The sequence below is a fragment of the Leptidea sinapis genome, chromosome 40 (assembly GCF_905404315.1).
Source record: "Leptidea sinapis chromosome 40, ilLepSina1.1, whole genome shotgun sequence".
Taxonomy (NCBI): Eukaryota; Metazoa; Arthropoda; class Insecta; order Lepidoptera; family Pieridae; genus Leptidea; species Leptidea sinapis.
In genome coordinates this window covers 5394646-5418989 of record NC_066304.1, presented here as the reverse complement: position 1 = coordinate 5418989, position 24344 = coordinate 5394646, and the positions used below count along the sequence as shown (strand labels likewise).

The 24344-nt window shown below is 36.5% G+C and overlaps 1 protein-coding gene across 2 annotated transcripts in view; it reads left to right on the top strand.

Moving 5' to 3' along the window:
• Positions 1-24344, top strand: part of LOC126976385 (solute carrier organic anion transporter family member 74D) — a 103374-nt gene that overhangs the window by 6329 nt on the left and 72701 nt on the right. The window contains exon 1 of one of the 2 annotated variants that reach the window (XM_050824691.1): positions 8038-8134. The exons of the other annotated variant lie outside the window; for it this stretch is intronic. The gene's annotated coding sequence lies outside the window, so the exon portion shown is untranslated. Of the gene's footprint in view, positions 1-8037; positions 8135-24344 lie in introns of those variants that run through there. 2 annotated transcript variants of the gene reach the window in all.

Genomic DNA, 24344 nt, shown 5'->3' with positions numbered 1-24344 from the left:
CGCCTTGGGTTCTCGTTTGACTTTCATAAAATAATAAAATTGAATATATTTGTGTGTGTTACCACACGTGCCTTTAGATTTTATTATACTCCTGTTGCAAAGTTCCTGCCCTACACACAAGCTTCATTAGTAATTGTAATGTAATACCTAGTGGGAGGCTCCTTTGCACTGGATACCGGATAGATTATGGGTACCACAACGGCGCCTATTTCTGCCGTGATGCAGTAATGTGTAGGCATTTTTGTGTTTCGGTCTGAAGGGCGCCGTAGCTAGTGAAATTACTTTGCAAACGAGAGTTAACATCTTATGTCTCAAGATGACGAACGCAATATTATTGTAGTGCCGATCAGAATTTTTGGTATTTTCAAGAATCCTGAAGCGGCACTACATTCTAATGGGCAGGTTGTATCAATTACTATCATCTGAACGTCCTGCTCGTCTCGTCCCTTATTGTCATCCTAAAAATGTAATAATACCTATGACTCAAAGGATGTAATGTATTTTTTATGACACCAGTGACCCAAACAATCTATATATATACGAGTATAAAAATGAATCGCTGTTCGTTAGTCTCGCTAAAACTCGAGAACGGCTGGACCGATTTGGTTAATTTTGGTCTTGAATTACTTATGGAAGTCCAGGGAAGGTTTAGAAGGTGAATAAATATGAAAGTGTTCGGAATTAAATAAAAACAACAATTTTGTTTTTCCTTTGATGTGGGGGACACGTCGTCCGATATTTGTTTTGTATGGACATATTTTCTATGAGATAATTAATTGACGCACGGTTTGACAGTTCTGCTGTAAAACAATTTCATTAGAACAACAGGGAGCATATTTTAAGAAATAATTCTTGATGTTATGATATATTATTGACAAATTCATATAAAAACAGCATTTTATTTATTATATACAGAACAACGTCTGTCGGGTCAGCTAGTTTGTTATATTTTATGTGATATCCCTCACTTCTGGGCTTAATTATACAAATTAAATTTGTAACCAAAATTCATGAACGACGATATACGATGCGGGACTCGAACCCGCGCGTCTCAGATTCTGTCCGAGCGCTCTTACCAACTGAGCCAACCGTTCGAGTGATAAAAGGACGCAAATCTTGCAAAAAACAGCATTTTATTTATTATATACAGAACAACGTCTGTCGGGTCAGCTAGTTTGTTATATTTTATGTGATATCCCTCACTTCTGGGCTTAATTATACAAATTAAATTTGTAACCAAAATTCATGAACGACGATATACGATGCGGGACTCGAACCCGCGCGTCTCAGATTCTGTCCGAGCGCTCTTACCAACTGAGCCAACCGTTCGAGTGATAAAAGGACGCAAATCTTGGTATGTCTTGTTCAACTCTTGTGTTGTGGTTCCATATACAGGATCGACTTTACAGTTGGTAACCTGCTCAACCCCAATAATTGCATATTAGCTAATTGACTTGAGATGTAACTCTTTCAAATCTAAACAATTTATTATTTTAAAGTGATATCCCTTACTTTTGTAATAAGTTATACAAATTAAATTTGTAGAGCTCGGACGGAACCAGACGGATGCGGGTTCGAGTCCTGCATCGTTCATAAATTTTTGGATACAAGTTTAATTTGAATATTTCATTATACCTACCTCCTGTTGCAAATTTCGTGCTCTACACTTAAGTAATAAGATACAATATAAACACAACCTTCATTAGTAATTAATGTACAATATGTTATACCTATGACTCAAAAGATTTAATGTTTTTTTTTATTTCCATCACATTCGTCTAAGCTTAATAAATACTCTTTTATTGGTTGCGATAAGGAAATATCTCGTTGCATATAAATATGTAATGTCGCCTGTCATGGCGCCGGGTGCGGGAGACAGGCTAACCGATGAAGCTATTGTGCTGTAACAGACTTGCAGAGTTTACTGTTGCTTTGGATGGTCCATACTCCATACTCTCACTTCCTTATCTTATTGAACCTTTAAATGAACAATTCTTGTATATATAATCTGAATCTCGGAAACGGCTCCAACGATTTTAATGGAATTTAGTATACAGGTAGTTTTGGTGGCGAGAAATCGATCTAGCTATCAATTTGAAGAAATGTCGTTTTATACGTGTTTTAATGAGAAACAGCTACCATAACGACTATTATAGCTCAGATGGGACATTGGGTTATCCGGAAAGAAGACCCCTTTTCGAATCCAGATGTCCTATTAGTTTTTTTTGTTCAAGTTTTGTACATTTTTAAAAATCTGAGCAAGGCTCGGTCGCCCAATATTATATTTTAAAATGGACACCTTTTATCTTATTTATAGCTAAAATTACTTATTATTGCAAATATCCAAAAAAGCGCGTACACTTTCCTTAAATGCTGGCAACGCTCCTGTGATTTATCTGGTGTTGTGGCGGCGGTGATCACTTAACGTCATGTCACCCGTATGCTCGATGGTCCTCCTGGTCCATAAAAAGATTTATCACATTAATGCAGGCTTCTTCAAACTTTTTCAGTTCGCGGAGCGCTTAAATTATTTTTTTCTTTCTCTGTCCCCTAGCTAGGGCAATCAGGTAGATATAACAATGGCGAGTAAAAGAAATATAAATGCATTAAATAAGCCCTTTTTTCCACGTAAAATCCATACTAATCTCAGTAATATACAGTAGTGGTCAATCGAAGGGAATATTTTTACAAACCAACAAGTTTTTTTTAATTGTATGTCTCTCGCTACGAGTATTCCAAATCGATTCAATACTAACGGTACATTATTGGTGTACGTAATTGGCTAAAAGACAAATAGAGACTAATATTCTATACATTAGATATGAGCCTAGTAAATAGCAATACTACTAGTAAGTAAATTATTTTTTTTATTCAAATTTAAATATAGAACACACTGTGACGAATTCACCAGTTCTTTTACCAGATTTTGCCTGCAATTGGCGCTTTCTCCTAACATCAAGTGACATTCTTTGTCATGAAGACCATTAAAAGTTGAGAGTGAGGGTTAGCAGACATCATATAATTACAATATACTAGCGTATAGACAAACGAAGCTTGCGAGAGAGAATAATATCTGTAACGGAGATAGATAAGATAGAAAAGGAAAGCGAATCTATTGTTACCGATTTTGTTTGACAAGTCATAAACAGTCAGCCACGCTCGACATTAGATCCTAAGTATTTTGAATATTAAACAACTAGCTAACACACACATTGACAAATCAAAATTATTACACATTTTCGGGCTGTGAGGTTAATATATACGCTAACTAGCTGACCCAGCAAACGTTGTATTGCTGATATTAAAATCGCGATACAAAAGTAACTGTTGATCGTAGATGGGTGAAAATTTGAAGTTGTTTTTTAATGCTCACTAATAATCAAACAAGTTTAAAAAAAATCCAAAAAATAAAAAAAAAATGGCGTGAACCACCCTTAACATTTAGGGGGATGAAAAATAGATGTTGTCCGATTCTCAGACCTACCCAATATGCACTCAAAATTTCATAAGAATCGGTCAAGCCGTTTCGAAGGAGTTAAACTACAAACACCGCGACATGCTACATTTATATATTAGATATATATCTAATTCTAATCTAATTCTGTGCCGGACATTGTCATATTATCTGACATCCAAAAAAGTGTGGGTATTTATGTATGCTTGCAAGAAGTTATACTTCTTAGGGCTAACATAGCAAAAATCATTAAAATTATTTATTCCTCGTGCTATTCTACGTTTGTTTAAATAACTATATTGTAAAAATCTTGCAACGATGGCTTTGACAATTAATTATTAAATAACAAATGCGGCTGTACGGACTTGAACCCTTTGCCTATAATATGCCTAATAATGGACGAAGAAACCAAAAAAAAATAACGATTGTCGCAAACGTTAGTAAATTTTAGGAAACAACTTCAACCTGTTACTTTTGTGTTACAATGATGCGTGCGCAACTTGAAATTTCACTCTCATAATTTTTTCATAACGTGCCTAAAGAAGTATAACTCCAAAATAAATAGAACACAAAAATTGGACATCGTTTCGTCTGAATTATTATACGATTGTATTTTATCATAATTTACAATACGACGGTAAGTATTTACAATAATTCAGAGGTGGGTAATATATACCGTATTTATATGGCAAACATTATTCAGGTTCTTTTAAATTTTCTGCCGTTTACTAAGCTTATAAATATTTAGTACAATCTTGGGCCAAAAAACACCTAAGGATATACGTACAAATAAAATTTGAAACCGGAATTTTATGAACGATGCGGGACTCGAACCCAAGACTACTCTACTCGCATGGAACGCGAGAGGCCAACTGAGCCAAACGTTCGAGTGACGTATCGTCATAAAATCTTGTATGTTTTGTTCAACTCTCATGTTCCCAGACTCCCGCATCGTTCATAAAATTTTACAAATAAAATTTGCAAACGGAATTTTATGAACGATGCGGGATTCGAACCCAAGACTACTCTACTCGCATGGAACGCAAGAGGCCAACTGAGCCAAACGTTCGAGTGACGTATCGTCATAAAATCTTGTATGCTTTGTTCAACTCTCTGGTTCCCAGAGACCCGCATCGTTCATAAAATTTTGTTTTCAAATTTAATTTGTGTATTAATCCTAGAAGTGTGGGTTATCACTTTAAAATCATAACAAATTACCTAAGGATATATGTGGTTTTGAAAAGAGCTTACTTGTCCGTGGCTATCCACTACATCTACATTTTATTTCATCCTGAATTTGTTGTGTTATTATTTTTTTTTATGAAAATAAGGAACTTCACGAGCAGGACGTTCAGCTGATGGTAACTGATACGCCCTGCCCATTACAATGCAGTGTCGCTCAGGATTCTTGAAAAACCCAAAAATTCGGAGCGGCACCACAATTGCGCTCGACACCTTGAGACATAAGATGTTAAGTCTCATTTGCCCAGTAATTTCACTAGCTACGGCACCCTTCAAACCGAAACACACATTAAACATTACTGCTTCACGGCAGAAATAGGCGCCGTTGTGGTACCCATAATCTAGCCAGCAATCTGTGCAAAGGAGCCTCCCACTGGTTAATAAAGCTACTTCCTTTGACACTCGGTATTTCGAGATAAATTCTTTGTCATCCCATATATCCAGATTAATTAAAGATTTTTTTATACTTTTTTATATCTCTCTACTACTTTTGTATCATAATCAGAAGAACTATCATCAAGAGTTCAAAAATTGAGAATCTATATTTTTTACTGAGAGTATGTAGGATAGAGGCAAGAAGAATCATCTCATATGGGAGAAAAGTTGAAAAAGTGTCCAGCTTATGCAGTTACAGTAACAGTTCAAAAAGCTTCCACAATGGCGCTGGTCTATTTATAAATAAATAAATACGTCTTCATACCATAACACCCTGTGTAGGCACAGTATGGTGAATGTAGCAATTGTAAACGAATTGAAGTAGGTATGCCGAGTTAAAAAAATTAATATTATTGTCGACGAAAGTAGTTAATTATTGAAAATTTCAACAACTTACGTTGTACAAAATAATGTAGTTAATAGAACATTAAATAAAGAATTATTATAGGGAAACGTGCAGCTAGAGTGATTATTATTATTTTATATTTGGGACTTCTTTTAAGATTTACCCTGATGCTACTCTGGGGCCACCCTAATTTATCGCATTTTGACGGACACTTTTTCATATATACACCGATGATTCTCCTTGTCTCTACACTCCATAACTGAGAGAATGAAAATGGTTACCGTAATCGTTATAATTTAACGTACGTCAACACTAATGTCTTGTTATGGTTTAACTATAGTTAGCGCCATAGTTAACAGAAACGTGTCTGTATTCGTAGTGTGACAACTGGCCCTAAGAGCTGTTGGCATTTTTTTAATCGTTAAAAATCTATCACCATACTACACGCGACCAATCTATCAATATTTGTATGTGAATCGTTTGTGCTCAGTTCGGTGTTCTAGAATTTCTTTCACGTTTATGCAAACTGTCGTATGCTCTTCGTTTTTGCGGTGTTTCCAACTTGCCTAAGCGGCTGGCAACGTCCTGTAATTCCTTCCAACCGTTGAATTTCCTTCCAAAACCATGTAATCTAAACCTTTTGACTTAAAATATCGTGAAATACAAAACGTTATTGATAAATCAACGTCATATGTAATGCATAATAGCAATTGAGTAATTAATGTGATGCATCATTAACTTCAGTATAAGATCACTGCAGCTGGTCACCGGCGGAAGTGATCAATTATTTAAATCCAATTCAGATTATTTCACTTACTTTCCTTATCTTTATGATAGAACCTTAAATCGGAGACCATTAAATAGCCAAGTGGTGAGTTGGCGAGTTCTTAAGAAATTTAAAGAGGACAGATTTACATTATTTCAAAAAAGATCAGGTTTTAGTTTAGTATGTCGGTACTTATTTAATGTGTAAGTATTAAATAAGTAATTATTCAGATAAAATTATTTTAGCTAAAGAAAATAACCCTAACGTCGTCAGAAGAGACAAGAGTCACTTGATAGAAAGAGAGGCATTCTCTAGGTGAGTATAAATTTAGGTTATTAGCGCTGCCCGATCTAAATTGCACTATATTATATCGCCGTATGAGTTCCTATTCCTTTTGCGGAGTGAGCCTTCTGTACTTGTACTATTATAATAATAATCTTTGGTATGGTTCAAAAGATAAAAATCACTGCCATCAGCGCCACCTATCCGGCACTAACATAACAATGTCTGCAAAGTTTAATTTCAATGGCAAGGCCGTCACAAATAGAAGCCCCTATTCTCCGCATACAGGGGTATGTATGTATATATGTTTTTCCATATCTGCAGGTCTACTTTTACCAAGACTAAATTCTTTCGTGCTTTGAAGCCTGTTACTTGTGTTATGTTGCGTCTTAAGGGACTCAACCGAAATAGGCTGGCACGCCCGGAATGGTTCCGTTCGACCTGTTTGCTCTCGGGAGTTCTATTGCCACCCCAGAGACGGAATGAAAAAGACTACCTAATTCAGTACGGTACCAGACTTAGCATTCCCGGAGAATCCCTCCGGAAGTTTTGGTATCGCAGATAAGGAAAACACTATCTAATTCAGTACGGTACCAGACTTAGCATTCCTGGAGAATCCCTCCGGAAGTTTTGGTATCGCAGATAACGAAAACATTTCAGAGTAGGTATTGAAACATCGAATGTACGTAAGGATTGTACTTGTTTTATCGGTAGATTAGTTTATCTACGTAAGTTAATCAAGTTTTTCTGGCATCAATCCGGAAAGATTTGTTGCCTAACATGCTCGGAATGGCGTCGCTATTGCATCAGCACCTTCTGATGTCGCAACGGTGTCAAGTGGTCGGAGCTATTAATTATACCAGGTGTATCTAAATTAAGGCTTCCCTTCTAGAAATATTTGCTGTGTGGACAATATGGCAACAGTAAATTGGAAAAGTATCCCAAAAACGCGAGACCATGAGGGACTTCGATGGAAAAACTTTAGATAAGAGGTCAAGTTTTTGAATCCACGTCCAAACTATTATGAACGAATTACCTGTCAAGTTCAAGATGGCATTGGTGCGTTCGAAAACGGCGTGCATTCGTATGCGTTAAGTCCGACATCCCATTACTGTGCCGTTTTAAGAGAGAACGGGTTGTGGTGATCACTCATTAATCAGGTGATCCTCAAGCTCGATAGGCATCGCATTCGTAAATTTAATAACCTTCTCTACATACTGATTTCTCACACTGTAACTTTAGTTTCCAGCGTTAGTCTCATAACTAGGCCAGTCAGTTCTAGACACTATGGAGCAAATTCCAATTGAACGCGAGAATTTAGTATGATAGAGCCGGTAATTTATACGTATCAGCGATAGTGACGTAAGTTAGCGGCGTGATTCGGCCAGGCTTTTTGGCGGGGCCCCCACCAGCTATTTGTTTACAAGAGTCTACCTCGCGCGCCGGCACTCGAGCGTTGCTTGCCCGCGAGACGTGACGCTTCCACCGATTGATAAGCGATCGTTCGCGTGCCGGCACCTTACACGTTGGACTTCTAGCTCCAGATAGCACAGCTAATCGGCAGCGTCCAAGCTATCGGCTGGTGCACCGCACTCAACCAAATCCGATCGTAAGTGCCTCTCAAACTTATTTAAACTTTTCGGTCGTACGTACTAATAATAAACTAATATCAACTTTCAAATTTTCCTACGAAATTACCAGATTTGCATTAATTTTTTTATATAGCCGCGGCGTCAATGTTGCTCTTGGCTCTGCCGATAATAATATGCTTTTATTGCATTTGATCACTCACGGTGTAACAGATTAGAAAAACAAAATCTATATATAAATAATTTTAGATGTCAGCGAAGTAATTGTCCAATGGAAGTAAATCGTTTTGATAAGTTTTTGTTCCGTAGCGATACTAAGTGTGTGTGTGTTGTCAAAATTGTAATAAAAAGCGTCTGGCACTTTGGCCCATTTGGAAAGTGGACCGGTTGAGTTTTTTGAGTTGCTGTAATAAAATTAACATATCAGTGGCAAGGATCACGCGTTTTATTCCGTACAGGTATTTTTGGAGCGGGTAATGTATACTCGCGAGTGTATATACGACCGAAATTAGTCACGGAATGTTTTTTAAGTGCGGGGCAATTCATGATAGGACGCGCGAGTTTTTTTCTGTGTCCTGCCTTTTGAGTGGTGAATATACATACAATAATAAAGTTTTAGAAACATGTTAACCAAGGCATCCGTATTTTAAGTCAGGCTCAGGCTAGCCACTTACTGTCAGCTGATTATCTCAATTGTCGTAGCGTCTAGACACGTGTATTAACCAATACATTAGCAGAAGCAAGTGTTTATAAAAAAATACTTATTTTTTTTTAAAACAAGTAAGGTAATTATTAACCTACTTTATTTTAATTATATATTATGTAGAAATAATTTTGAATTTGGTGCTTAGATAAAATTAAAAATTACTTAATATAATAAATAATATTGGTCTAAGTGATTAGTTATTAGTAATGACCATCATGTATTTGTATAGTGTTTTTTACACATTAGAGTTACCTAATACGGCAACCGATTATGTACTCTAACTCGAAAAACTGTAACTCGAAAAAGTAGGAATTGTTATGTGGGACAATACCATTAAAATCATAAGAAAAGGTGTTTAGTATAATACTCGCTGACCCGCTGACGCTGTTCTGTTAATAGAAAAAAAATTATGAAAATATACGGGAATGAAGTAGCTATTCGAAAGCTAGCTAGCGAAAAGATGAGGATTAATATCGCATTTGTGTAAATAGCTTTTACGTTACCACTGTATAATGTTTTTAAGTATTAAAATGGATTTAGCATTTTTTTCTTAAGAGATAGACATATACCATATGGTTTAGACAGCGCTTTCGTTGAAAGCTCCCAGACGGCTTATTTTCTCCGACATTGACACTCCTAACAAATATCGTTAATGTATACAAAAACTTAATAAATTAAATACTAAAACCTTCCTCGAGGGCCACGCTATCTATAGTGAAAACAACATGAAAATCGGTGCAGTTGTTTTTGAGTTTATCGTGAACAGACAGACAGACGCGGGGGAAGACTGTTTTATAATATTATGTTATTATGTAGTATATAATGAGTACATTTCATAACAACTCTAATAAGTCCAATCACGGCTAGGATACGTGATTCTATACCTATCTTCTTCATCGTCAGATTAGTTGGTACTATTTTCATTGCCCTTGAATTTAGTTGGTTCTTTTAAATAAAACACTTTTTCAAGGATTCAAACGCGTGTAATTGTAACGTTTTTTTATGAAAATAAGAGACGAGATGAGCAGGACGTTCAGCTGATGGTAATTGATACGACCCACCCATTACAATGCATTCTTGAAAAACCCAAAAATTCTGAGCGGCACTACAATTGCGCTCGTCACCTTGAGACAGAAGATGTTAAGTGTCATTTGCCCAGTAATTTCACTATCTACGGCGCCCTTCAGACCGAAACACAGTAATGTTTACAGATTACTGTTTCACGGCAGAAATAGGCGCCGTTGTGGTACCCATAATCTAGCCGGCTTCCTGTGCAAAGGAGCCTCCCACTGGACTGTGTTTTTACATTCGATTTTTGCGTAGAAGTTACATTTTTATTAATATACTTAATGATACATTTTGTATGCTACTTTTGTTGTTGAAAATATAATAATTTCAATCGCAAACCTTTTTACAATGAAACCAATTTGGGTGTATACCCCCCTTTCACACGAAAAAACTATTTCAAATTGACAAGTAAGTACAGTGGAATAACAAACCTCCATCCATTTTTGAAGTCTGTTATAAATGACGACGAGTTTTATTTAAGGCGCAATAACGTACTACGCACAAACTTCTCAACATATAGGTATCGGACAACTAGCATTCTGCGTCGTTGGTTATAGACTTATTTTCTGGATTCCGTTTCACGTTTTTTTTTATTCAATATTGTATACACATTGTCCTTATACAAGAATAAGCCAAAGTGAAGTATGCATGGGTCACAGTACAGTAATGGAACAGTACTTTAACTGTTTTTTTTTATAGAAAAGGAGGACAAACGAGCGTATGTAACCTGGTGTAAAGTGATCACCTTCGCCGCATTCTCTTGCAACACCAGAGTAATCACAAGAGCGTTGCCGGCCTTTAAGGAAGGTGTACGCGCTTTTTTTTTGAAGGTACCCATGTCGTATCGTCCCGGAAACACCGCATCAGGAAGCTCATTCCACAGTGAAAGAAAGCTCCTTGAAAACCGCACTGTGGAGGACCGCCACACATCCAGATGGTGGGGATGATATGCTAACTTGGGCCTGGGATTCTCCTATTCTTTTACGCCCCGGAGAAGCACAGGGCAAACTTAACTTCATACTAGTGCGCCCGAAGCGATCGCACTCACACATACACACGAATTACACGGTCGCTAAGCAATCTTGGGGAGACAAAACAATTAAATGCCACGCCGTACGCTGCCGAGACTGGTCGATGTCTGAGTTCAATTAACTGCGTCGCGCCGTTCGCGTCGTCAATATTTTTGTATGTACCAACCCTAGCGCTCAGCCCAGATGTAGTTATAAATTTCAAGGAGACCGCTGAGTTACGCTACTGTACCATTACTTGTATTGTGCATGGGTTCACCTAGTTTAATATAATTTCAATCTCATTGTTTGTATGTCTATCACATGTACATATACATGCGGAACAGACACAAACTTTTTTTTATTGAAAAATAAGGGACGAGACGAGCTGTTCAGCTGTTCAGCTGATTGTAATTGATACGCCCTATCCATTACAATGCAGTGCCGTTCAGGATTCTTGAAAAACCCAAAAATTCTGAGCGGCACTACAATTGCACTCGTCAACAACTTGAGACATATAATCCTGTGCAAAGGATTTGAAGGACTGGTAACGTAACATTAATATCAGAAACAAATAACCTATACGAGATGGCTCAAAAACTTGTTTAAGTAATACGCGAAGTTCAAATAAATATAGAGTTTTACGTCTCTATTATGCATTCTTGATATAATTTTATAATCAGCCGCTGTATTAAAACTCGTTTTTAATTGGGATTTTTATATTCTGTTTGTTTGGTGGTAGTTGTTCACTTCTACCCTTAAAGTACAAGTATTAGAAGGTCGACGAAGTAATGCTGAACCCTTATATAATCTAGATAGAGCCTCTTGTTGTTAGATAACGCATGAAAACAGGCCAGGTTTATTTTTATAAAAAAATATTTTTATTTATACTATCAATCATTTACAGAAAGAATCTTAAAAGCTAACATAGTGCCGCAAAACTGTTTGGACAGTTTGTCTGCAGGATCAAGTCTCTTGTATACATTAATGCTTATTAGAACATTGATTTTATACACGTGTAATTAACAAATATTGATAAAAAAAATGATTTCTAGTCGGATGTCCTCAGGCAAGCTGTTTAATAGATAAGGTAGGCGTTTTTTCAAAGTTCTATCTCCGTAGTAGTTATTGATTCTAGGAACCTCGAACTTACCAGCGGACATCACTTTAGTGTGTATTACAAGCTATGTCTTACACTCGCGATACGTCATTTACTTTGTTTTAGTGTGCGTGCGTTTGCTGAAAAATTGGGGCTTACAGTTCGCCGCGATTTTTTCGACTTGTTGATGTTATACTACTTGAGCGCGTTATGTAAAAATGTTGAGAGTGAAATTTTAAGATGCGCGCGCATCACTGTAACACAAAAGTAACAGGGTGATGAAGTTGGTTCCTAAAATTTTCTGACATTCTTGCGACCTTCGTTATTTTTGTTTTGGTTTCTTCGTCGATTATTCGGATAGGCAAAGGGTTCAAGCCCGTACAGCCGCATTCGTTATTTAATAATTAATTGTTAAAGCCATCGTTGCAAGATTTTTACATTATTGTTCTTTCTACAAGCGCACGAGGAATAAATAATTTTAAGGATTTTTGCTTTGTTAGGCCAAAGAAGTATAACTTCTTGCGTGCATACATAAGTACACACACATTTTTTTACAACAAGATCTTAGTATATACAAAATGGCCCAACGGAAGACCAGCGATGGTTTTCAAACCAGCAATATGCTGAGTTGGGACCATTTTTTTGAATCGTATATAAATAATAGAAATATTTCAGTCTTTTTGTTTTTTGCTTGTTTATCAATCTAAAGTTTATATTAATTTTTTAAGTTATGTCTTTGTACAAAACTACTTACTTATACGTTTCAAAATAATTTTTTTTCTTTATTTCTAAGAGTCTTAAATATAACGTCTTATACACCCATAGGACTGGCTAAACCTAGTTTAGGGCTAGATAATTAATTGTGTAACAGTGTCTCAGTATTAGATATGTATTTATACCTATGGTATTACTTAATTAGGTCGGGCCAATTAATTTTGTCCTTTGCAATAGTTATACCAATGTCTGCTTATTTATTTAATACGTATCTAGTGTACAGTATTACTCAATAATAATAATTATTATTACTAAAAGGTTCATTTACTTAACAGTACACTTTGATTACACGTTTATTTCTCCACTCGCTGATAAGGTGTAACCTAATAATATTGACTCGCCCTAATTATGTCACTATTGCGTTCATATCTCATTTGTTGCGAGCGGGTTTTGTTGTTTATTTTGTACTTGTTACATTAATTGTTTTTCGAGTGATAACCCTCAGTTTAGGATTAATCTAATATATAAAATTCTCGTGTCATGGTGTTAAACTTTGAAGTACTCCGAAACGGCATGACCGATTCTCATGAAATTTTGAGTGCATATTGGGTAGGTCTGAGAGTCGGACAACGTCTATTTTTCATCCCCCTAAATGTTAAGGGTGGTCCACACGAATTTTTTTTTTATATTTTTTTGACATTTTTTTTAAATTTGTTTGATAATGAGTCAGCATTAAAAAATACATACTTCAAATTTTCACCCATCTACGATCAACAGTTACTTTTGTATAGCGATTTTAATATCGGCAATACAACGTTTGCTGGGTCAGCTAGTACACGAATAAAATTTGAAAATAAAATTTTATGAACTATGCGGGACTCCAACCCGCGACCTCTCGCGTTCCGTGCGAGTGCTCTTCCAACTGAGCTAACCGTTCGATTGACGTATCGTTATAAAATCTTGTATGCTTTGTTCAACTCTCAGGTTGTGGCTTCATCTACAGGATCTACTTTACAGTTGATAACCTGCTCAACCCTAGTATTTGCATATTAGGAAATTGACTTGAGATGTTATTCTTACAAATCTTATACTTATAATATTATACTTTACTATTATAAATTGTAAAGATTTGTACATATGTATTTTTGTATGTTGTAACTAAAAAAAACTAAATGGCCCATTTTAAAATTCGTTCACTAGTGCCGTGGAAATAAATTTCGAGATCCCTGCGTTAATTATAATTATTTGTCACTCATATATTATAGTCCAGTGATTAGTTCCCGGTTTCGATACCCGTTTGCTGCATATATTTATATAATAAATATGGATGTGTGATTCTATTGTTGTTATACTGTATATAATATATAGTTGTCTTGCCATGGTACTTACTACAGTGCTAGACTATGCCTAATTCCGGACTACATAATTTGCGTAAACGTGTGTCACATTGTTTTTCAATTCTTATACTATCAAATTCGTCTTGTACAAAGCTGGGGTGAGCCACTAGTGGCAAGTTCAGCGAAGAGTTTTTTTTCTCACAACTTTTTTTTTATGGAATGGGAGGATAAACGAGCGTACGGGTCAGCTGGTGTTAAGTGATCACCGCCGCCCACATTCTCTTGCAACACCAGAGGAATCACAAGAGCGTTGCCCGGCCTTTAAGGAAGGTGTACGCGCTTTTCTTGAAGGTACCCATGTCGTATCGTCCCGGAAACACCGCACAAGGAAGCTCATTCTACAGCGTTGTAGTACGTGGAAGAAAGCTCCTTGAAAACCGCACTGTGGAGGACACACATCCAGTTGGTGGGGATGATATGACAACTAGATGATTGCGTAATTTTCGAATGACAGGTATATTAAATTAGTAAAATTTATTTATCAGGCAAATAAAACAGTTATTTGTGACTTCAATTAAGTACGTAATTCATACTAAAACACGTATATTTATTAATTAATTAATAATACAATATTTGTTAATTACACTTGTATAAAATCAATGTTCTAATAAGCATTAATGTATACAAGAGACTTGATCCTGCAGACAAACTGTCCAAACAGTTTTGCGGGACTATGTTAGCTTTTAAGATTCTTTCTGTAAATGATTAATAGTGTAAATAAATAATAAAATAAATAACGTAGCAGCGTTATATTAATATAATTGGCAATAATGATGAATCACTTGAAATGAGGAAAATGCGCTGTTAAAGGGGGAAGTAATAAATCTAATCTAACAGCTAAATATGTGACAAAATAAAAATTATTATATAGGCGTTATTTTGCGGATATCCATAATTGTCCAATTATTGTGAGTTTTCTTGAGTAGTAATAATAATATAGTAATATTGACACACATTTTACACAAAGGAGGGAGTGTTTGATATTTTGTCGCCTCTAGATACACGAGGCATCCTCAGGAGATGTTGGCTCGCCACGAGTCTTGTGGCACGTGTCGAATTGATTCAAGACTAATCTAAGCGGAATTAACACTCAAAGAAAACTCACAAAATTTTGATGACAAAATAAAGTAGGTACTAAAAATAATTCGAGAATCATCATGTTATCCTGAAGTAACGACGACGTTATGCACAAAAACAAAGTTTTTATTCGTGCTTGGACGGGAATGTCAGAAAAAATATTGAAAGCTTTGCAAGTTAGGCCCGGTCTCCACCAGTGCGGAGAGGAGATGTGAGCTGTGCTTATGAAAACGCTTTAGAGACCCCGCAAACTGCAGACTTTCGATCGGCCGATAGTTTGGTTGAGTTCGGCTGTTGAGTGCGCACACTGGCCCGACTAAACAGTTGGGTCTGTGATGAGTGCGCACGCTAGACAACTATCGGCCGCCAGTTTTAGAGACCCCGCAAACTGCAGACTTTCGATCGGCCGATAGTTTGGTTAAGTTCGGCTGTTGAGTGCGCACACTGGCCCGACTAAACAGTTGGGTCTGTGATGAGTGCGCACACTAGACAACTATCGGCCGACAGTTTTAGGGACGATTCGCTATTAGTTTTAAATCGGCTATTGATGAGTCTGGCCGACTAAACAATCGGTGGTGTGCGCGCCTAGAAGAGCGCTGTACTGATTTAAGAGTCGGCCGATAGTTTGCTGACGGTTCAGTTTGAAGGCAATCGTGTAGCCCATCAAACTTTTTTGTCGGCCAATACCGAATCGTTATAACGTGCGCACTCTCATGCATCTTCATACTGATTAAGAAACCAACCAAACTATCGGCCGATCAAGTCAGCAGTTTGCGGGGTCTCTTAGGGTGTGCGAGGTGCGGGGAGAAGGCTGACATCCAGATAGTGGGGATGATATCCTAACTTGGGTCTGGGACTCCCCTATTCTTTTACGCCCCGGAGAAGCACAGGGCAAACTTAACGTCATACTAGAGCGCCCGAATTGATCGCACGCACACATACACACGAATCACACGGTCGCTAAGCAATCTTGGGGAGTCAAAACAATTAAGTGCCACGCCCTACGCGCGCCGCCGAGACTGGTCGATGTCTGAGTTAAATTAACTGCGTCGCGCAGTTCGCGTCGTCAATATTTTTGTATCTACCAACCCTAGCGCTCAGCCCAGATGTAGTTAAAAATTTCAAGGAGACCGCTGAGTTACGCTACTGTACCATTACTTGTATTGTGCATGGGTACACCTAGTTAAATATAATTTCAATCTTATTGTTTGTAATACCTATACATATGTCTATCACATGTACATACATGAGGAACAGACACAAACTATGAAAGAAAACGCTTTAGGGTGTGCGAGTTGCGGGGAGAAGGCAGCGGGGGAAAGGGGCGTGCCTTCACGCATCTCCGCTCCGCCGCGCCGCTTGATCGCTCGACGCGGCAAAAAATTCTATAGACAGTGGGCTCCTTTGCACAGGATAATGGGTACCACAACGGCGCCTATTTCTACCGTGATGCAGCTATGTGTAAGCATTACTGTGTTAGGGCGCCGTAGCTAGTGTAATTACTGGGCAAATGAGACTTAACATCTTATGTCTCAGGGTGACGAGCGCAATAAAAGGCATAAAAGGCATATTTTTTCTCAACATTGATTCCTTTAGAATTCTTTATGATGTCATTTCAAATATACTAGATAATACTACCGCTTCAGAAGCAAAATGGCGCTCTGAGAAAGAAGAAGTGGCGCAAGAAACTCTCCCAGCATTCTTTTTTTGCGCTCTTTTTAATAAAAATATACAATATTGTACTTGCACATTTATACAAGTGTAGTGCCGCTCAGAGTTTTTGGGTTTTTCAAGAATCCTGGAAGGCACTGCATTTGTAATGGCCAGGGCGTGTCAATTACCATCAGTTGAACGTCCTGCTCGTCTCGTCTCGTATTGGCATTAAAAAAAGACATATGAGACGTCTCCTCTTCTCTCCGCTTGACCCGTTTCCACCAAAGCTGAGTGGAGAGGAGACAAAATACATCTCCTCTCCTCTCCTCTTTGGTGGATACCGAGCCTTATTCACTTAAACTTGGCACGCACGTCCCCTTGTTCGACCTCTAGACGCGCGACCTTCCCCAATCCAGACATTATTTGTCTGACTTTAATGTTACTAGAATTTTAATACTAGTTTGAATTTTCTGTAAAAAATTGACAGTTGCTCAGTACTTAAGTATAGCTTTCGCTATTATTTAAGTTATTAACTGTATAAAAAGGACTTATAATAATATAAAACGGAGTTAAATTTTATTGGATACTTGAATTTAATAAGTGTTCAATAAGTTATTGGTATACAAATGATTTAAGTCTTCTTTAGTGTTAATGTCTCGTGCCAGATTTTGGCGAGACGTCACGTCCTGAGGATGCCTCGTGTAGATGCGAGACACGTGTCGAATTGTTTTAAAGACAAATATTGGCGGAATTAACACTAAAGAAGACTTAAATCATTTGTATAATTATGGATTTAACGTAAACGTTGGTAAAGTAACGCCTAATATAATATTTTTTTTTTTAGTTATTGGTATATTTAAGTGTAGTACTAATACATTTTCACCTAGACACAGTCGTAACCATAAAGAAAGAAAAACCTACAAGAACTTTAGTAAACACTTACCCCCTTATTCATAATAGTCTGCTAACTTAAAGCATTGCTAATTCTCACTCTGTCTTCTTCTATTGACCTAAGTCAGAATGAGAAAAAACACTCCTAAGCGGCTGTTTAAAGTTAGCGGACCATTATGAATAAGGGGGCTAGCATTCAAATAATTATCTAGTATCCGAACCCTATTTTACCTCAGCATAATTTTGAGTATATTTTTATAATACCGTTTATAATACGAACCTTCAAATCTGTTCCATCTCTTATGGGTGTAATTTTTCAAAATATCAAATTAAAATAAGCCGGCAATGTGCAAGCCGGACTCGCGCACGAAGGGTTCCTTATCGTTACTTATAAAAACAAAATCTATAAAAAACATCTAATATATAAAATTCTCGTGTCACGGTGTTAAATATTGAACTCCTCCAAAACGGCTTGACCGATTCTCATGAAATTTTGAGTGCATATTGGGTAGGTCAACATCTATTTTTCATCCCCCTAAATGTTAAGGGTGGTCCACAGGATTTTTTTTTAATTTATTTGATTATGAGTCAGCATTAAAAAATACATACAACTTCAAATTTTCACCCATCTACGATCAACAGTTACTTTTTTATCGCGATTTTAATATCGGCAATTATCGTTAACGTTTGCTGGGTCAGCTAGTATTTTTATAAAAATTACATTTGTTGCATGGGAGCCCCATTAAATTTTAGAGCAACAGAAATATATCATCTGTGAAAACTTCGACCGTCTAACTATTTCGGTTCATGAGATACAGCCTGCTGACAGACGGTCGGACAGCGAAGTATTAGTAATAGGGTTACGTTTTTACCCTTTGGGTACGGCACCCTAAAAAGTATTTCTAATAATATGTTATGTAGTTAGTTCAAACACTTCGTGGTGAGCCGAGGAGTGAGAAATATTTCGCTTAGTCAAACTATTTTTTACCCCAATTATCTGCTTCAAAAGTGACTCAACTAGAGGGCTCGGTCCGTTTTAAGTTTAAATTCTGCGTATTTTTTATAATATTAAGTGAGCTGTTTGTAATATTGTTAACTTAGTTCAGTTAATACGAAGAGATAGAGAGATAACCGTTCACTTATCGGATATTGACCGCTGTTTGTGACTTTGAAACTGAACTGAACGAGCGACGTCAGTTCAATTTAACTTACAGATACATTCATGATTTTTATGGCAGCTGTCTCGTAACTGACTTGCGGCCGTTCCCAATATACTATCTACAGATAGAGATAAATTACTACCTTCTACTGTCAGTAATTTGCTGTCAATAATCTGAAGCTGTCCCAATATACCCGACAAGTCATTCTTATCGCCTTGTATTGGGACGCGTGAATTGCAATTTCCATACAAACTTCTATCGCTGGTAAGCTCTACGTAGTCCCATTGAGTTACCGTCGATAAGTTTATTGGGACAGAGAAGTGAACGATAGTTTCGATTTTTATCTCAAGTAAGAGATAGACTGAATATTGGAAACGAAGCCGTTAGTGGTAGGTTGGTCCCTTCTGCCCACAACAACGACTTTTCGACGTTGATCGGGGTTTTATTTTAAATTTAATCGGGGGATATTCGGAGTAGTACCTATAATAGAAACGAGGTCGGAAAGCGATCGATATAGAGTGAGGTTGTATCCTAAAATTGTGAATATATACTAGATATAAATTTAAATTGGAATTAATGCTTATTATTTTAATACTTGCTCATACTTGTTTTACAGTAAGAACAAAGCGTTTTACACTTTTAAATTATGAAATGGTTTTTTAAATTTAGATTTAGATTTCTTTGCTTAACTCGTAAAACTGAGCCCAGTGTCATTAATCTAAACAGGCACGTTCACAAGAGTGTTCCCAAAGGAAGATACAGACTTCTTCCGGCACTGTTCTACAAGTTGGCCGTTTTATACTGCATCTCGTATACTATTCAACATATGATATGTTATGCAGAAGAGTGTAGGAGATAGCTCACAGTATTGGGGAAACCTAGCATAAATAACCGAAGGCTGTGTCACTATTTAACCAACTTTGCGACGTATTGTTGTCATTTCGAGGCCTAGACTTGAGTATCAACTCTAAACTAGTGCCGTCCGCGTTGTCAAAAACGCTCACGCGTTCGTATCCAGTGTGCTGCTACCCTAAAAATTACATCACGATTGCTATCTTCTTTAGAATCGTCAAAATGTATCACTCTTGTGACGTTAGATCACGTTGTATAATATTTATTATCACGTTCATTTTCCTATAACAGATATATTTTATTTGGATGACACAGTTTAAGTTTTAAGCGTCGACCGATGAAAGTTTGATAACAAACCAGTCAAGTGCGAACGAGATTTTAATCGTTCGTACCAATACAGCTTTTTATATTAAACTTGAATCGTGTTCACGTTTACCTTGGTTTTGCAACCATAACGGAATCTGTGAAATTTTCAGCTTCGTACCTATTACTAATAAAATATCATTAGAGCTTAACCCATAAAGAGCGGTTGTTAATTCAAGTCGAATTGTGATTGCATTAGTAACATAATTCATTACAACCTTTTAAAATGCATCTTTTTGAGTTTAATGTTAATTCCGTCTCTTCAAAAAGTTGAGTTACCAAGAAACTCTCATCTTTTAGCCAAAAGACAATTAGCTATTAATGTTCAACACTAGTTGATAGCATAATTGACTTGTGTTACACACAGATGTATTAACCATCCATAAAGGAGTTAATGAACTTCTTTTCACTAGTTCACCTGTCGCTAGATAGAGCATGTCTTTATGTGAGTGCGAAGACCAAATATAGTAGCATTTTCAGAACAGCTTTTTCTATAGCTTTGCCTCGTGTGAGAGACCTGCTAGAGGACAATGATATTGTTGCACTAAAGGTACTGGACTTGATCCTGTTTAAGGCAGTTTTTGTGTCTGCCGGGTTAATGGTCGGAAACGTTGCGCAGCCAGTTTATGTATCATAAAAGGTATAAGTTGATATGTGAAGGATTTTATGAGCGTTACAATTTATGATTGGATCGCTGTAAATTGGTAACGGTGCAATCTGAGAGGTGGTTTGTTTGGTGTCGAGGTATTGCTTTGTTGTTTCTGTTGATAGTTATGATGACAGTAATCACGACCATCATGTTAACGAAGCATCCTTACTCAAACAATGAATTCAAGCTCTAAAGGTTGATGCATCCAATAGGTATATGATAATTTATATTTATACAATTTGTTCTTTTTACTTTTTATGAAATATTTGATTTTAACTTTGAATACGATTCATATATTGGATGCAGCACCTTACAAACTAATTTGTTTTGTATATTACAGCCATTGTAAAATACTCTATTGATTGAAAAGAGTGGCCGTTGAGTTTCTTGTATGTTCTTCTCACGAGCTCAACTTTTTCCAAACATAATTCCAAACGTAAAAGAAATTTTTATGATGACGATTCAAAAGAGCTTAGTTAAGGCCTATTTGAATACAGTTTATTTGACTTTGACTTTGTTTTGTTACCATTTTTATACCTAGGCATTAAACGAGTTCTATTTATTGGTGGTATGATTTATCTTAGTCTTACCCTAAGATTTTCAACGCGCTATTTACGTTCTTTTGGAATGGTATGGCTGATCCAAAAGAAATAAATAAATGAAAACTTAAGTAGGAAAGTTTATATCAACATTGCGGTTCCTTTATTAACATTTATATATTTTATAGTATTTGAAATGAAACGCAGTAAAATATAATATAAATATGCATAGCGAGAGTAAAAGTTACTTTCGGCATGAGAGAATGAAAGTAATCCACCGCACTAGCTCGTATTAGTTTCGCTCTCAACCGCATTCTCGTTACGACGTTCTGTTCTCGTAACCGATGTTGTATCTAGATATTGTAAAGGGAACTAGGATACAGGAATAGAAATTGCTAGAACATTCTTAAAGAATCTTCTTCCATTTAACCATAAAACTTTGGAGAAAATTTTTGTTGGCGATATTTTCTGGTTAGTGCGACATGCACTCCAAACAGCTTTCTACTATCAGTGGGAGGCTCCTTTGAACAAGATGCCGGCTAGATTATGGGTACGGCGCCTATTTCTGCCGTGAAGCAGTAATGTTTAAGTATTATTGTGTGTCGGTCTGAAGGGCGCCGTAGATAGTGAAATTACTGGGCAAATGAGACTTAACATCTTATGTCTCAAGGTGACAATCGTCATTGTAGTGCCGCTCAGAATATTTGGGTTTTTCAAGAATCTTGCTCGTCTCGTCCCTTGCTGTCATAAAAAATACTCTCAGGCTATGTTTTTAACAGAAAAAAGTACAACAGAAACAGGCTAGAATTTAAACAGATATTAATCATACAATCATCAATTGAAACATTATGCATAGAAATTGTTGTAATTCTCCGAGAACTGACAGGTGTATGATCCATCCTGGTCCACAGGATATTATTGACAAACTTCTAAACTCTCGTACGTGAATTGAAATGTTCTGCAAATAATTACAACAGAGATAACTTTAATTTTTTTACTGTTGAGTTACTTAAATATTATAATACGACCTGGGACCTTTTTCTCAACGATGAACATAATTTTCTGGTTTTCCCCCAAGCATGTTGTCGGCGGGGTACACTCATTTGTCTGTCATTTGTCATAAAAAATAGAGTAACATATAAATTGAGGACGATTTGGAATAATTCTAGGGCCTTTAGATATTGTGAGCCAAAATTACTTGAACTCGACTGGTGTGATTAATTTCACATCAGTACAACATTAGAACAGCACATTACAGCACAACACAGCCATCCATTACATATTATATAGAAAAATATATAATTTATATTTATTTATTTTGGTATATAAAATCAATTGCTTCAACATTGCTTCAGAAAAGCGCTTCATCAAAATAACGCAAATGTCATGTGTATTAGGGTCTTTAACAACCTTCCAAAGAATATTAGAGAGATGCCTAAAACATTCATGCATTAAAAATTAAAATTATGGCTAATAGATAAATGCTTTTATAGTTTAAACGAATTCTTTAGCCAAGATTTTTTGAGAGGTACCTACAAACTAATGTTTTTTTTTTATATTATACTAGCTGCCCCGACAGACGTTGTTCTGTAGATAGTAAAAAAACGACTGTTTTATATTTCAAAACATCAAAAATTATTTCGTAAATAAGCTCCCTGTTGTTAGAATGAAATTCCGCTGTTAAACACACAGCGGAACTGTCAAACCGTGCGTCACTAAATTCTCTCATAGAAAATATGTCCATACAAAACAAATATTGAAAATAAAAATATTTATGGGTCCCAAATCGAAATAAAAACTACCCTATCTCTCAAGTTGGACCAAACTGCACTCCATGAATTAATCACCATTAAAATCCGTTCATTAGTTTAGGAGTCCATTGAGGACAAACATTGTGACACGAGATTTATATATATTAAGATTATTGAATTAAAGCTATGCAATGTGTATTAATGACGTACAAATATAAAAATTCCAATATTGACAATCAAATATTTGTATGCCGATATATTGACGAATTGTGCTGTACACCAATTAATTGTTAACAACTATGTTACCACGATTCATACAAATAAATCATTTCATTTCATTAAATTTTATAAACATGAATCTTTATACGATGAGCTTATGATCATTCTAAATAATGTCGATTCATTTGATCCAACTGAAGCCCAATCGGATGTATCGAAAGAGAAATTGGTGTCATCATCGAAACCCGTTGCCGAAGTAAAAGTGTTCCGAAAAATGTAAGTCGCGAAATTACATTGCGATTTCCCCGTATCGGGGTCACTCATTTGGGTCGTGTAACAGCTCTGATAGATAAGTTGTTCAGCCATTTGTAGTTCACGGTCGTGGACCGGAAAGAACGGGCCTACAATTTTAGAATTTTTGATTGCCACGGCGGTGACTGTTGCTATCTGTTGGCTCGTTATGTTGTTAAAACATCATGGTGGCATCCGTGTGCCATTGAGACTATTTATTTCTGTTCTCTCTCTCTTTCTTTTAGTTCCAATGGGTATAGCTACCTTTTTTGTGCAAAACAAACTACGGGGAATTCATGTGTTAGGCCAAAGGTATATACTGGATATTTGCCCTCCTAATCAATTTTTTTTATGAAAATAAGGGACGAGACGAGCAGGACGTTCAGCCGATGGTTTTCGACGATTATTGAAAAACCCAAAAATTCTGAGCGGCACTACAATTGCGCTCGTCACATTGAGACATAAGATGTTAAGTCTCATTTGCCTAGTAATTTCACTAGCTACGGCGCCCTTAACCTAACCCCCGCAGACCGAAACACAGTAATGTTTACACATTACTGCTTCACGGCAGAAATTACGGCAACGGAGCCTCCCACGGATAAAATATGTCGTATCATCACTATCCTTGAATAGCATAATAAAATCATGAATTTAAAATTATTACTTTTTAAAATTATTATAAAGTGATGACGTTCGAAGACAATTAATAATAATAATTTCTTAAACAAAAAATTTCTACACTCAAATCAGTTCAATTAGTTTATAGTTGGAAGGTACATTGATTCTAAATGTAT